Source organism: Cyprinus carpio, chromosome B3 (genome assembly GCF_018340385.1).
Source record: "Cyprinus carpio isolate SPL01 chromosome B3, ASM1834038v1, whole genome shotgun sequence".
Lineage (NCBI taxonomy): Eukaryota > Metazoa > Chordata > Actinopteri > Cypriniformes > Cyprinidae > Cyprinus > Cyprinus carpio.
In genome coordinates, this window is record NC_056599.1 from 9,280,384 (window position 1) to 9,294,139 (window position 13,756).

Genomic DNA, 13,756 nt, shown 5'->3' on the forward strand with positions numbered 1-13,756 from the left:
GGAAGGTGTTTTTATTGTAATATCATGTGCTTTGTTCTGTAATTTTTTTCTGAGAGGTGAATGAGACAATAGGTAGTTTGACAGCATTGAAGCCATCTCTCATTGTGTCGCTGTTTAGCCTCTGCTCTGTCTGTGCGTGTTTGCTTGTTTTGGAGGAGATATGGCTTTGGAGACTGATTTGCAGGGAGGGTGGGATCTTATGCTTTCAAAACTAGCTTCTCTGAAATCACCTTCTCTACATTTCACGTCAATTGTTCATAAAGATATATTTTTTTTATATCTTTATAAAATCTATATTTCTCTAAAAATAATATGTTATATTTTATATTTTCCTTCCCTTAAAACACACTAACACTGATTTTATTCAGCCAATGACGATTTTATCAAAAAAGCAACAAAACAACTAAAATCAAAGTCCCTTTCAAGGAAAGTCTATTCACATATTTCTAATCAACAACAAAAACTGAAATTAACTGCCCTATGAATGCTGTTTCTTATGTTCAATTAGCATTTAAAAAGCTTATTTTTCAGGCTAGACCAGTCAGTGCACATGCGTAGTTACAACGCGCTTATGACTGCGCATGCGCATCGGAACATGATCTTGATGTCACGGAAAGGAGGGGTTTAGAGAGACTGAATCTTTGAACTGCTTCGAAGGAATCGTTTTAGAATCGCTGAAAAATGAGGTGATATTAAATGCATATTTGGGAAAACGAAAGCATTTTTTGACCTTGCATGCATGTAATCCTATTGTAGGAAACTCCCAAAACAATATTAGGAACCATAAAAATGGCATAATAGGGGAACTTTAACTAACATGACCAAACAATGATCACAGATTTGTGAAATATTTATTATTCATGCCTAATGTTAGTTAATAAAAATAAAACTCTTTGGTGTAATTTTAGTAAAAACTCTTTAGTGTCACTGGGATACTATAGTTTGCATTAATTATTTTAAATCAGTTTTTAGTTTAATATTTCCCATTTTCATTTTATTTTATTATGTATTTATAGTTTTTATTAATTTTTATTTCTTTTTCAGTTTTAGTTATTTTACTATATCACAATAAACTAAATAAAAAAAATAATATCTATTTTTTAACCCTCATCCAAACTTACTAAAGTGGATTATAAAAAACAAAGAACAATATATATTTAATAGTAATAATAGCTATTGGTACCCTGTGTTAGTTCACTGACTAATGTTAACAGGTTTTGATTTTAAAAATGTATTAGATAAGTTTACAATTTTAGTTCACTCATTTTTCAAATGCATTTTCACTACTGTAAATTCATGTCACTATGACTAATTTTAGTTCACTCATTTTTCAAATGCATTTTCACTACTGTAAATTCATGTCACTATGACTAGGCAATGCAGCTAAAAATAAAAAGTTTTTTAGATATTTGGTAATGATTTGGGCTATTATATATTTGTGTGTTGGAAAGGGCGTGTTGCTTTAATACTTCTAAATTTTGAATAAGTATTGTTTATTTTATGTTAACAACTGAAACCTTATTGTAAACTGCAATCTCTCTAGTGGGCAAATCTGCTCTTGATTAGAGCCTTAAGTTAAATGTGGCACACAAACTACAATAAACAATTCACTTATAAACAAAAATAAAAGCAACATTTTCCACATCCAACAAGAGACGATAAGAACACCACATGATCTGGCCTTATGATTTGTGCTCAAGTAAAACATCTGCACACTGGCAGCGTGACGACAGAACTGAAGCTCCATTCAGATGCACAGCAGTCAGGAATGAGCAGCGAACCCAGACGCTTTATCAACAACATCTGCTGGACTTTTCTGGAGTGACAAATCCATTCCTTGAGGTCATGTTGTTAAAAACAGAATACTTTTCTCGTCAAACAAGAGTCTGATGTTCTACATGACATGGAATTTACAGAAATTCCTCTCCTGTCCAAACCACAAAATTGACAAACTAAAATGCAAAAACAACTAAACTTAGACAATACAAACATGTTAAATGAACAGTTGACCCTAACATGAAAATTCTGTCATGTACTCACCCTGATGTCATTCCCAACCAATAAGCCTTTGGTTAATCTTTGAAACACAAATGAAGACATTTTAAATGGAACCTGCAAGTTTTCTGCCTCTACATTCAAAGTCCAGGAAAGCAAAACTTAGATTCAAAAACTTTCAATGGAGGAACAGAAATTTCTGAGGTTTCATTAAAAGTATCTTAAGAGTAACCACAGCCTTAAGGGTTTGGTACGGCATGAAGGTGAGTAAATGTTGAGAGAATTTGATGAGCTTAAATGAACTCATATGACCAACAAGACTTACATAAACACTCTTCACTTATCAGTACTTAAAACAAGCATGGTTTCTGCAGGTTATATGAAGGCAAAATTAAAATGTTCTTTACTCGGTCTTAATGCCACGACTTGAATTAAAAATTTTCCGCTCAAATTTAATACTTTTTACATTTGTGAAAGGGGCAAATAAATACTTTTTAATAGGGATGCATGATATTATTGGAACGTTATCGGAATCAGCAGATAATGGCTTAAAATGTAAACATCGGCATCGGTCCGATGTGAAAAAAAATATGCCAATAAGACAGATAGCTCACATGTGCTCAGCAGGGCTCGCAAAATTTCAAAATCCCTTCAGGCAGGTACTCTTCAGATTTTGGTAGTCCTAAAATGTATTTAACTAGCCCCCCATTTTGAAAAATGCCAAATATCGGCCGATATATCCGTCGACTAGGGATGGGCATTCGATTAATTTTTCTTAGTCGATCGTCGGGAGAATTAACGATCGACTATCGATTAATCATTAATATTTTTATAATAAAATTAATTATTTAACTTTTATAATTCAAAGATGAAATCAAAAATACAGCGTGTTTTTCCTCGATGAGACCTTTATAACAATATAACAAGATAAGCATACTACATAAAACTACAAACAACCAACAGGAAAACTGAACATACAGTATATGCGCGTGCATATGCGGTGCTCTGAAGCAGCGGAACCTGCAGCTGCGAGCCGGCGTTCTTAAACGGAGACCTCATTTGTTCCAAAATAATAATAATACAAAAGAATCATGTTAAACAATAACACTAAACAAAAACATAATAATACTTAGATCTGACAGGTTTTGTCAAAATGTAACTCAAAACTATCCAAGCCAGAAGAAAGGCTTCCTAACAATTAGGCTTACTTAACAAATTAGGCTACTTAAAGCCTCGTGAAAAATATTATCTAACTTTAGTAACTCGCGCATAAAACTTCTGCACCAGTTTACTGATTTTTGTTGAGGAAATATAAGCATGTTGACAGTGATCTGAGGTCAGACGCGACCGCAACCTGAGTGACCGTCAGTCCAGCCGCCGAAAACACCCGCTCTGAGGGGGACTGACGTTGCCATAAGATATGGTACCGCGTACCTGCCGCGCTACACCAACTTGGGCCAGCCCGTGAAACCTTATTCCGTTCACTTTCCACCAATCTGTAGAGGTGTGCAATTCAGGGGGGGGGGGGGTCTCCCTCAGAAAGTTCTGAAGTTCTGCTTCGATGCCAGCCTCGCATTGAGTGTTATAGTGATCCCCAAGGAGTTGTGCCATAGCAGATGACTGGGAGGTCGCGACTTCAGTGTTTGCGCTCACCCTCGTCCGTGTCAGACAACGCCAGCCAACGCACCTATATTTGACGTCCCCAGAGCTCTGTTGTATAGCCGCCCTATCGGTCCCCCACCCCCTCACCATCAAAGCCTTTTCCACTACTGTACGTCCGCTCTCCCAGTTCAAACCAGTTTCACATTAGCAGCCACCCTCTCTGTGTTGGTGTAAGAAAGCCCCAGGTGTTTGTGACGAGGGTCCAGCATTTGATGAGATCATGGAGGGCGAATGACACACACTCACCAGACTCAATCTGTATAAATATATGAATGAGGAATCAATAATCCAGAAAACGTTGTATTTTTTGTTGTTTATTTTATGAATAAAATTAATATTAAAATTAATATTTTTATGGAGTAAGAGTAACAGTTTTATTCTTCGCGGGGCTTATTGCTTAAATCTAAATAGGTAACGAATAAACGAATACGTGTGTTATATTAACGTTATATTTTTTATTGTTTATTTTACGAATAAAATAAATATTAAAATGAATATTTTATGGAGTAACGTTTTATCTTCCTTCGCGGGGCTTATGCTTAAATCTAAAAAGGTAACACGCAGATAACAGGAAAGTATCCATGTAATTATGTATATGTAAACTAAGATAAAAAGTTTAGCTTACATTCATTCGTTGGATGAGAAAGGAACGCACTTTTGTCTTGAATTCGATGAGTCTGGGCCCGTCTCCTTCACTGCGCATGAGGTGGATATTGATGAGGCTGAAGGTGACGGGATAAGTGTTCGAGATGGAGACGTTTTTCTCCGCAGACATAACCGTGGTGGCACATTTAAGTGCTGACAGCACGGGCTGTGTGTGCTCCATCAGCTGCCAGTATTCATCCTTCAACTCCAGGATCCTGGCATCTTGAAGCTTGGTCACGGTTCGGGTCCGACAGACAGCAACAACAGCCCACCGCTGCTCCACGAGCCGATCAAACATCTCGCACACGGAGTTCCACCGTGTTTTACACGACTGGGTAAGCCGGTGAGTTGCGAGGCCCATTTGCTCCTGTTTCTTTTGCAGAGCTTTGGTTGCTGTAGTGCTGTGATTAAAGTGGCTAACGAGTTTACTAGCCGCTGATATTACCCGATGAAGATACAGTGCAAATCCGTCATTTATGGCCAACTGGAGGGTGTGGTGCAAAGCAGGCAACGGAAATCCAGGGCACTCTGCTGGGACTGTTGGCAGCTACAATATTGGCCGCGTTGTCATGAACGCATGCAATAACTCGGCCTTTAAGTCCCCACTGCTCTACAGCTCCATTCATTTTCTCAGCGAGGTGGTCAGCTGTATACCGGCCTGGCAGGCTTTCTGTGAGCAGGACCGCTGAGTTCATTTGCCAGTCATCACTGATGTAGTGGCAGGTTATGGTGATGTAGCTCTCAGCTGTTAAAGCGTCCAGCAGTCTGTAGTTAGAGCAACTCTCTCACTTTGCTCAATTCTTTTAACAGCTGGTGCTTTCGTTCTTCGTAGTGAGTTTCTATTTTCCATCTGGTGATGGTGCGTCGTGATGGAATTTGATATGCTGGATTCCAATAAATGTAATCAGTTCTCGAAAACCATTGCCCTCAACAACACTTTAAGGGCGGAATATCCATCTCAAGGAACTTGCAGATCCCTTGGGTAATTTTCTCTGCTCGCTGTGCATCACAGCTCCGAGTCCGTGCTAACGCTGACTTGATGCTAGGTTGAGACCGAGAGCAGGATGCACCGCCACCGACATTAACCAGAGACGGATGCACTTTGTTTAAGTGGTACATCATTTGAGTCGTGGCCGTGTTGTACTTATACACGGCATCGCAATGTTTGCAGTGAACTATTTCGCTTTTTAAATCAAAATGGTCCCACGCCACACTTCGCCGTGACCTCTTCATGATTATTCTTTTGAAATCAAACCGGGAGATCACAGATAACTGAGTATGGTGTCAAATACTGCACCCTGGTGGTAAAATGTTTAATTGCTGCCACACAGTGAAATTCATTTAATTGCTTCAAGACTCACACTACGCTACACAACGCAACATGCATTAGATTTAAAAAAAAATGCATTAGATTAATCGATAACAAATTAACGTGATCAACGAAATTCTTAACGATCAATTATCGATCGTCGATTAATCATGCCCATCCCTACGGTCGACCACTACTTAAATTATCATATCTCTTTGACCATCAACATTTACATAAACACTTAGTATTCAGCACTGATACTTAGTTGTTAGTTACAACAGAACTCATTTACAAACTTAGAGACTCAGAGATACAATAGGAAATTGAAAACGTTTATGAAAAACTAAAGTACTAGTTTTTAACAAATGCATTTCAGAGAAGCAAAATAATTATTCTCATGTAAAATATTGAGACTCTTTCAATAAACATTCATTAAACTTTGCCAGCTGTCTGTCAGATATCCAACAATTGTTCTATTCATGCAAATTGTAATTAGATTATTCAGGAGTGAATGTTAAATGTGTTTCTGTTCCAGGCAGCCATTCAGAGCACAATCCCGTCATGGCAACTACGAGGCGCTCTAAAACAGGAATGCTGGGATCTCAAGCCCTCACATTCCTCCCTGTGGGTGGTGTGTTTGTGTGTGTGTGTCTGTGTGAGACCCGAACAGACTTGTTCCTGCATATCTCCTTGCATCTTACCCACAAAACACCAGAACAGTTTCTACAAAAATAGTCTACAGATCTTGCACAGGAAGCGTGGCTTACCCAAACAACCAAAACTTTGCTTTGTTTTTCTTGGTTACATTCCAAAAAAATAGTGACTGAAAAGTAAAAGTGAAAAAATTTAAACACTCAAGTTTTGGCAAAATGTCTTTTCCCCATTAGATTTTAGCACCGAAGAGGTCCAGTGACATGCTACAGGTTTTACCATGGTAAAACAGTGAAAGTTTTCGCTTTAATGGCACTGAAGGTATTTGTGTATTCAGACTACATCAGTCTGCACCACTCAACACTTAAAGCTGAGGAATCATGCCAAGCCTTCCACTCTTTACAAACTGAGTTTAGAAACAATAAGACACAGTTAACACGACACGGTGAGAATTTAGACAGAATTCAGTTCAGATGTAGCAAAAGAAACTTAATCTATCCTGCCTGTCTATTTCCCACTTACTAGATCACTTTCAATTCAATTAATCTTTTAGCTTATGAGAAAATGAATGTTAAATCCAAAATAATAAACTTCCTAAATCATTTTTAAATTCAATGTTACAAAACTTCTTAACAGAAAATTAATGTTTACCCCCAAAATAATGCACTTAACGGATCGTTCTGAATTCATTTGAATTTGTTTCAAAGCAGCTTTGTTTCAAATTCATGTTTACCCCCTAAATATTTTTTTCCCTAAACAATTTCACACAAAATGCATTTTTGCCCCAAAATAATAAATCTATTGGATCATTTTTCAATTAGTTTTAAAGTGCTTTACAGAGAGAAAAAACAAAAAAACAAAACTTTACCTAATTAAATGTACTTAATCATTTTTAAATATTTTGTTTTTCAACACAACTTTACAAAAAAATGCATGTTTTACCCAAAATAATAAACGGATGGTACAATTACAACATGAATCTGAATTAACAAAGAATGGATTTTAACTGAATAATCTTAGGGCTCTAGGATTTCCTCGATGCAGAAAACACGGACGGAATCACGGAATCCAGTCATAAAAATGGAAATCACAGTTTAACGCGTAATGTCACGGAATTTGTCAAATTTTGAATGAATTAATCAAAAGTAGGTCATTAACACTTAAATCAAATCGCGATATGGACTAGTAACTGTACATAGTAAGCCACAAAAGTCAATTTAAATATGAATCCTGCATGTTCTGCGTGTCTCTGTTAATGAATGGCGCAGACAGGGGGTTTCATGTAGCCTATTACACACATAATGCGCACAACTGACGCTCGCTGTGATTTCAGCGTCTGCCGTCTGACTAAATAAGGATGTAAACACATGAACAACATCTCCAGTGATTTAAAGACATTTTTCAGTAGAATGTACATAGCATACTACTACTACTACTTAAATGAAACAAACATGATTTTTTTAAGGAATAATCAAAAAACATTTCTTCCATGTTTTAATTGTAAAAGTAAATCCCCTTTTTGTTTGCCAAAAAATAAAGTTTGCTTAATTTTCAATAATTAAAAGATAAATTAAATTATTTTTTTATGCCTTCATTTGATAACCAGAAAAATGTAAATACACAACACAGAATTTGAGGGGGAAATATTCATAAGGCTACTTTAAAAAAAAAAAAAAAAAAAAAGAAGTTGTTAAGTTGTTTTATGCATTTAAATAATTTGATATGCTAAAACACATAATTTGGTACCAATAAAAAATATGGTGAGAAAAAAATAAAACATTCCATAGAGCCCTAAACATGTAATTTTTGTACTGATGTTAAAATGTATAAGTTTCATGATTTTAATTAATTAGACATGCTTTTTGATTAATACAAATTTTATTTAACTATTAAAAAGGAGTCAAGAAAAAAAACTGAATCCAGAAAAATTTAAATGTAAAAAAACGGAATTTGGAAAAAAAAAATAAACCGGAATTTAGGAAAAAATAAAACACATTTCATAGGGCTCTATAATGTTTACTGTTGCCTTTTAGAGCTGCTTTACGATAAAACATAATTAGCCTACATTTGCAACATTGAATCTCCATTTTCCGGTTTATCACTACAAAGCTGCTTAGAAATTATCTGTATTTAAAAAAGAAATCTGCATAAATAAAGATGATGTGACAGAAAATGCATGTTTGTTTAAAGTAAATAAAATGAAACCGCAACATGATGCATTGTTTAAAAGCATTTGATGTTAGTCAGTCAAACAAAATCATGAAGGATCTCACTGGTTTTATGTCAGAAGAGACGTAAAAGTCTTTGTGGCGAGTAAATTCATGCCCTTTGTTTTTATTTATTTTTTTTATTTTTTTTGCAAATACACCAAGGAAAAGTCGCAACATTATTCATCTGTAATAATGACAACAGTTTGAAGTAAATAATAGAAGATATGAAACATTTTAAGCTTCACAATTATATATGCATACAACAGCTACAGCAGAGAAGGAGAACTGAGTCTAAAACGAGATTACATCATAGGCAGGGGTGTATGTGCTAAAAGACGGACCAAAGCACCAAACCCTAATGCTTTCCAGGCAGAAACTACCCCATTCCCGGTGACTCACTGCCTTACAACAGGAAAAAAGTCACTACGCTGATTTATAGCGGTTATTAAAACTTGACTCACTCATCCAGAATTCTAGTCTAGTCTACAGCCATGACAGTAAACTGAGACTTATGGCGCTTTCCACTGCGTGGTACGACTCGGCTCAGTTTGCGTTTCCACTGCAGTTTAGTATCTCTTTAGAGTGGGCGGGATTATTCACGTCGTTATAGTTGCGCCACCTCTACTGCTGCGACTCCTAAAAAAAACCCTCTGATATCAACGAGAGGAACGTTCGTACTTCAGCAACAGTCAACAAAACTTTTTTAAAAAGTTTTGTTAAAAAAGGTGCACTCATTCAAAACAGTTGCGTTCGATCCTTTGCTGGCTGTGCTGATTTAAATCTAGCAGTTCTTTTGTGTTTGTGTCACAAGTTCAGTGATGCAGGTAGTGACGATTCTCTCCCGCCAATCCGTGAACAGAAGAACTTCACTTAGAACCTCAACCGAGGTGGTACTAAAAAAAGTACCAGGTACTGTACCCAGTTGAAAACCCCACAAAAGTGAACCGTACCGAGACATACCGCGCCATACCACGCAGTGGAAAAGTGCCATTAGACTCAGAGGAAAAAACAGGACTACAAAATCTATGTAGGCATATTTGACCTATAAAATGATGAACAAATATCATAAAGTTAGTCATTAGTAATTAATTTTTTTATTTTTATTTTTACTTCTAAATGTATAAAAATTAATTAAATAAATAAATAAAATAGGCTAAAAATACAGAGAAGAGTGTGTATGGAGATAAATATTGCTGTTTTTTTATTATCATTTTTGCACAAATTAATATTTTCTGCTGTTAATATAATGCTGTGGAAAATATTTTAGTTGATTTTTACTGTCTTTCTGAAAATATTTTAAATCTGCTTGAATGCAACAGCTGTTTGGTCAAAATAATGCTTCCTCTGACAGAAGGAAAAAAAAAACACCCATTCAAACATAAATATATCAATATCATCATACATAATACATAACATCAAACTTATATAAAAAAGATGTTTAGCTGCATTGTCCATTTATACATACATAAATAAAAATGACAACAATTTCCTAACTATAGGAAAATTTTATACTAACTTCAAAGAAGGTCAAAAAGCTCCTTTAACTCTTTAACGAAAGGAATAATTAACTGCCTAATTATCACATTTTCTTCTATTTATTTACACTTGCAGATTAATCTCTAGCTGATAAAACTTTATAAATATGAAATACAAAAAAAATGACTTACCGCGTAACACAAAAAAAAAAACACCTACTAAAAAAAAAAAAAAAAAAAAAAAAGGAAAACCTTAAACTTCTAAAAAATATTTTATTTACCTGCATGTTCCTTAACCAATAAACAATTTCACAGAACAGTGACAGGCAAATGTGCTGTTAAATTATTGAAATATTAACTTTAACTAAATACTTTAGGTCAAAGGTTTTAGGCTGACAAAAAAAAAAAAAAAAACTGATTCTCTGTACTAAAGACTGAAAGAGAGTCTGAGAGACTGAAATAATTTTTTCAAAACTCTTTCATCCTCTACATCTTCACTGCAATCAGTGGATTCCCAGTGTTCTCTGAGACAGCGCAAACTCCCTCACAGACGACGGTCTGTTTCTTTCCAGAAGGTCAGTGTTTGGCTTTCTCTGGGTTCAGCCAAGGTGCATTTGTTTAGCATAGTCTTTATGACATAGGTCTATTACAATCCAAAGAGCTTGTCCTGCTTCACCCGACACCTCACGTAAAACCATCACAATAAAACACAGAAACACTGGGAAAAACACCACCTGGACTGAATGAACATCAGTTTTTGACTGTGGCATTAAGTCAAGACTCAGCAGCGTGATTACACGATGAACATGTTTGAATCCATTACACAGATTTTCCCAAACAAAGTGGACAAAAAAAAAAATGCTGGAAAAAAATGGTTTCTGTCGTTCCTCGTCATGACATCTGTGCAAACGTCAGCAGCTCTTTGTGCTGACAGAGAGCCAATCGCAATGAAGCTCTGCACTAATTAAATGCTCTTTAGCTTCTTGATCAATATTGTAACTCAAAGCGTCTCTACCTCAAACGCGCCTTCCATTATAGTCCATACAAACCATCTGGACGTCCTGCGCGTCTCAGCGGGTGCGTCGGATTGATTTCTTGCTAATTACAGTATGTGGACGTGGCTCTTTTCTAATCTTCAGAGAAGTGGCAGTCTAATTAGCACAACATCCAGCGCACTAACAACTTTAAAGACACACAAAACTGCTGCTTGAGGACCGGCATTTAAAAACAAACTCATGTTGCAAGCCATTTTAGTGCAGTCAGCCATAAGTAATCCATTAAAAACCAAGCAATGCTTAGGTCATGGGTTCGATTACCAGTAAATATAATATATACCTTGAATATATCAAGCATATTTGAATGCAATTTACAGTGACAGTTAACCCAAAAATGTTAATTTTGTCATCATTTCCTCACTCTCAAGTTGTTCCAAAACTGTATGAGTTTCTTTCTTCTGCTGAACAGAATAGAAGATGTTTTGAAGAATGTTGGTGACCAAACATCTGACAGTATCCAATGACTTCCATAGTATTTTTTTCCATACTATGCAAGTCAATGGCTACCGTCAGCTGTTTGGTTACCAGTATTCTTCAAAGCTTTTATGGTGTTCTACAGCTGAAAGAAATTCATACAGATTTGGAATAAATTAAGGGTGAGTAAATGATGCCAATCAAAATTTTCTTTGAGTGAACTATCCTTTTAAGTCACTTTGGATAAAAGGCATAAAAAATGGAATGGTCACAGAATTCTGCAAAATTTAGATGATTAAATCAAACATAGGGGTGCTACTGGAAAAAAAAAAAAAAAAAAAAAAAAAAAAAAAAAATAGCAATTTTTTTTTAATTATTTAACTACATTTTCAAATTTAATGATTTTAAAGGAATAATTTACCCAAAAAAGAGAATTCTGCCATTTACTCACCCTTAAAACTTGTAAAAAAAAAAGAAGATTGTGGGTAACCAGGCAGTTGACGGTAACAATTGACTTCCAAAATTACAGAAATCCTTGGCTACCAGCAACTGTTTGGTTACCAACATTCTTCAAAATATCTTTTGCAGATGAAAGAAACCAGGTTTGGAACCACTTTGGGGCGAGTAAATGATGACAGAACTTTCATTTTTGGGTGAACTTTCCCTTTAATCAATCCAACATCCTTTTTGATTAATGATTAGTGCAATTTAAACCACACTAACGTGGAAAATACTCAATTTGGGAAAAATAAAATGGAATTGGGTTAAAATTAAACAGATCTTATAGATCCCTAGTTTTAAAGAGAGATGTTGGATAAAAAAAGCCTTATTTAGATTTTCTGAAGCCACTTCATGTCTGTCAGCACAAAGACATCAGAGAATCTCTCTGCAACTCCATACGACTCAAACAAACATGTATGCTTCCTTATTTAGAAACAGCTAATCAGTCAAACTGTATGTGCTCACTTCACTCTAAACGTGACACTGCATATCAACATGAACATCTCGAGGTGATACGCCTTTTTAAGTCTGTGTAGAACTCCACTGAAAGATTCGCAAGGCAGAAAATGGCTGTGCACAAAATTGCTTTTAAGGCTGGCATTGTAGGGTGCAACAGATTTGTTGTTATATTGAGATATGTGGGTCATGTGTTAAAAAAAGCAAAGGGATAAGTGTGCACTACAGTCGTGCTCGACACTGTGATTTGATGTTGTGTGAGAAAAGAAAAAGATACCTGAGAGGTACAAATCTACACTGCAAAATCATTCGGAAATACGGTGGCCAGCTGTGGGTGAGACTTAATACAGATAATGCACCATCCAAAGGTCAACTTCAGGATAATATCAACACACCCGGATGTCCAACATCTTCAAGACAAACAAATAATGAAAATGCAAACAGCTGACAGCAAACCCACCTAACTGGCATGCTTTGCTTTTCTGAGATGCACCAAAAAAAATAGCACTTAAGAAACAAAGAGCACACGATGCATACAATTAAGATATAACTCCTAGTTAACACAATCTCACCATCTCAGTATGTTTACACTCCAAGTGAGACAAAACAACACTCATTCTTTCATAAGAAAACACACATTTTCTCTTTCAGGCACATTTCTGACAAATATAGCATGTGATATGTGCATGCATATGTCTGAATATGCATGTAAATTAAAAACCAAGGGAGTTGCCTACCTTTGACAGCATCTTTGTGGCATTGCCCATGATGCCTAAAACTGCTGTACACATGTGAAGCTCTAATCTGCTGCAGTATGCACCTATGACACCTCCAAAATACTGAATGCACTTATGGTACACAAAATGCTGCTTCGTGCATCTATGATGATGCCCAAACATATTGCATGCACCTATAACCTCCAAACCACTGCAAGCACCCCAAAATGCTGCATGCAACTATTGTTGCTCAAAAATGTTGCTATGCATGCCTATGGTGTCCAAAAATGCAGTTACATGCATCTATGTTGAAGCCCATGCACTTATGATGCCCCCCAAAATGCTACTACACACACCTACTATGCCCCAAAATTGCTACAACATGTGCCTATGACTACCAAAACGATGCATGCACCTATTGTTGGTCAAAAATAATTCTTATATCAATAACACCCCAAACTATTGCAAGCAATGTCCTGAAAAAACCTACATAGCCACTATGCCGCCCAAAAATAACATCTAAACTGCTGCAGCATGCACCTATGACACCCAACAAACACCTAATACAAACATATAAAATATTGCATGCACGTATGGTGTCCAAAAACACCAAAAAAAAAAACCTCTCCACATTTAATTCTCGCCACCTCTGTCACGCCCCAAAAAC

General features: G+C 36.1%; 1 protein-coding gene across 1 annotated transcript in view; it reads right to left on the bottom strand.

Annotated features, from left to right (window-relative positions):
- LOC109051403 (forkhead box protein K2-like) overlaps positions 1-13,756 on the bottom strand; it is a 28,820-nt gene that overhangs the window by 14,325 nt on the left and 739 nt on the right. The window lies entirely within an intron of this gene.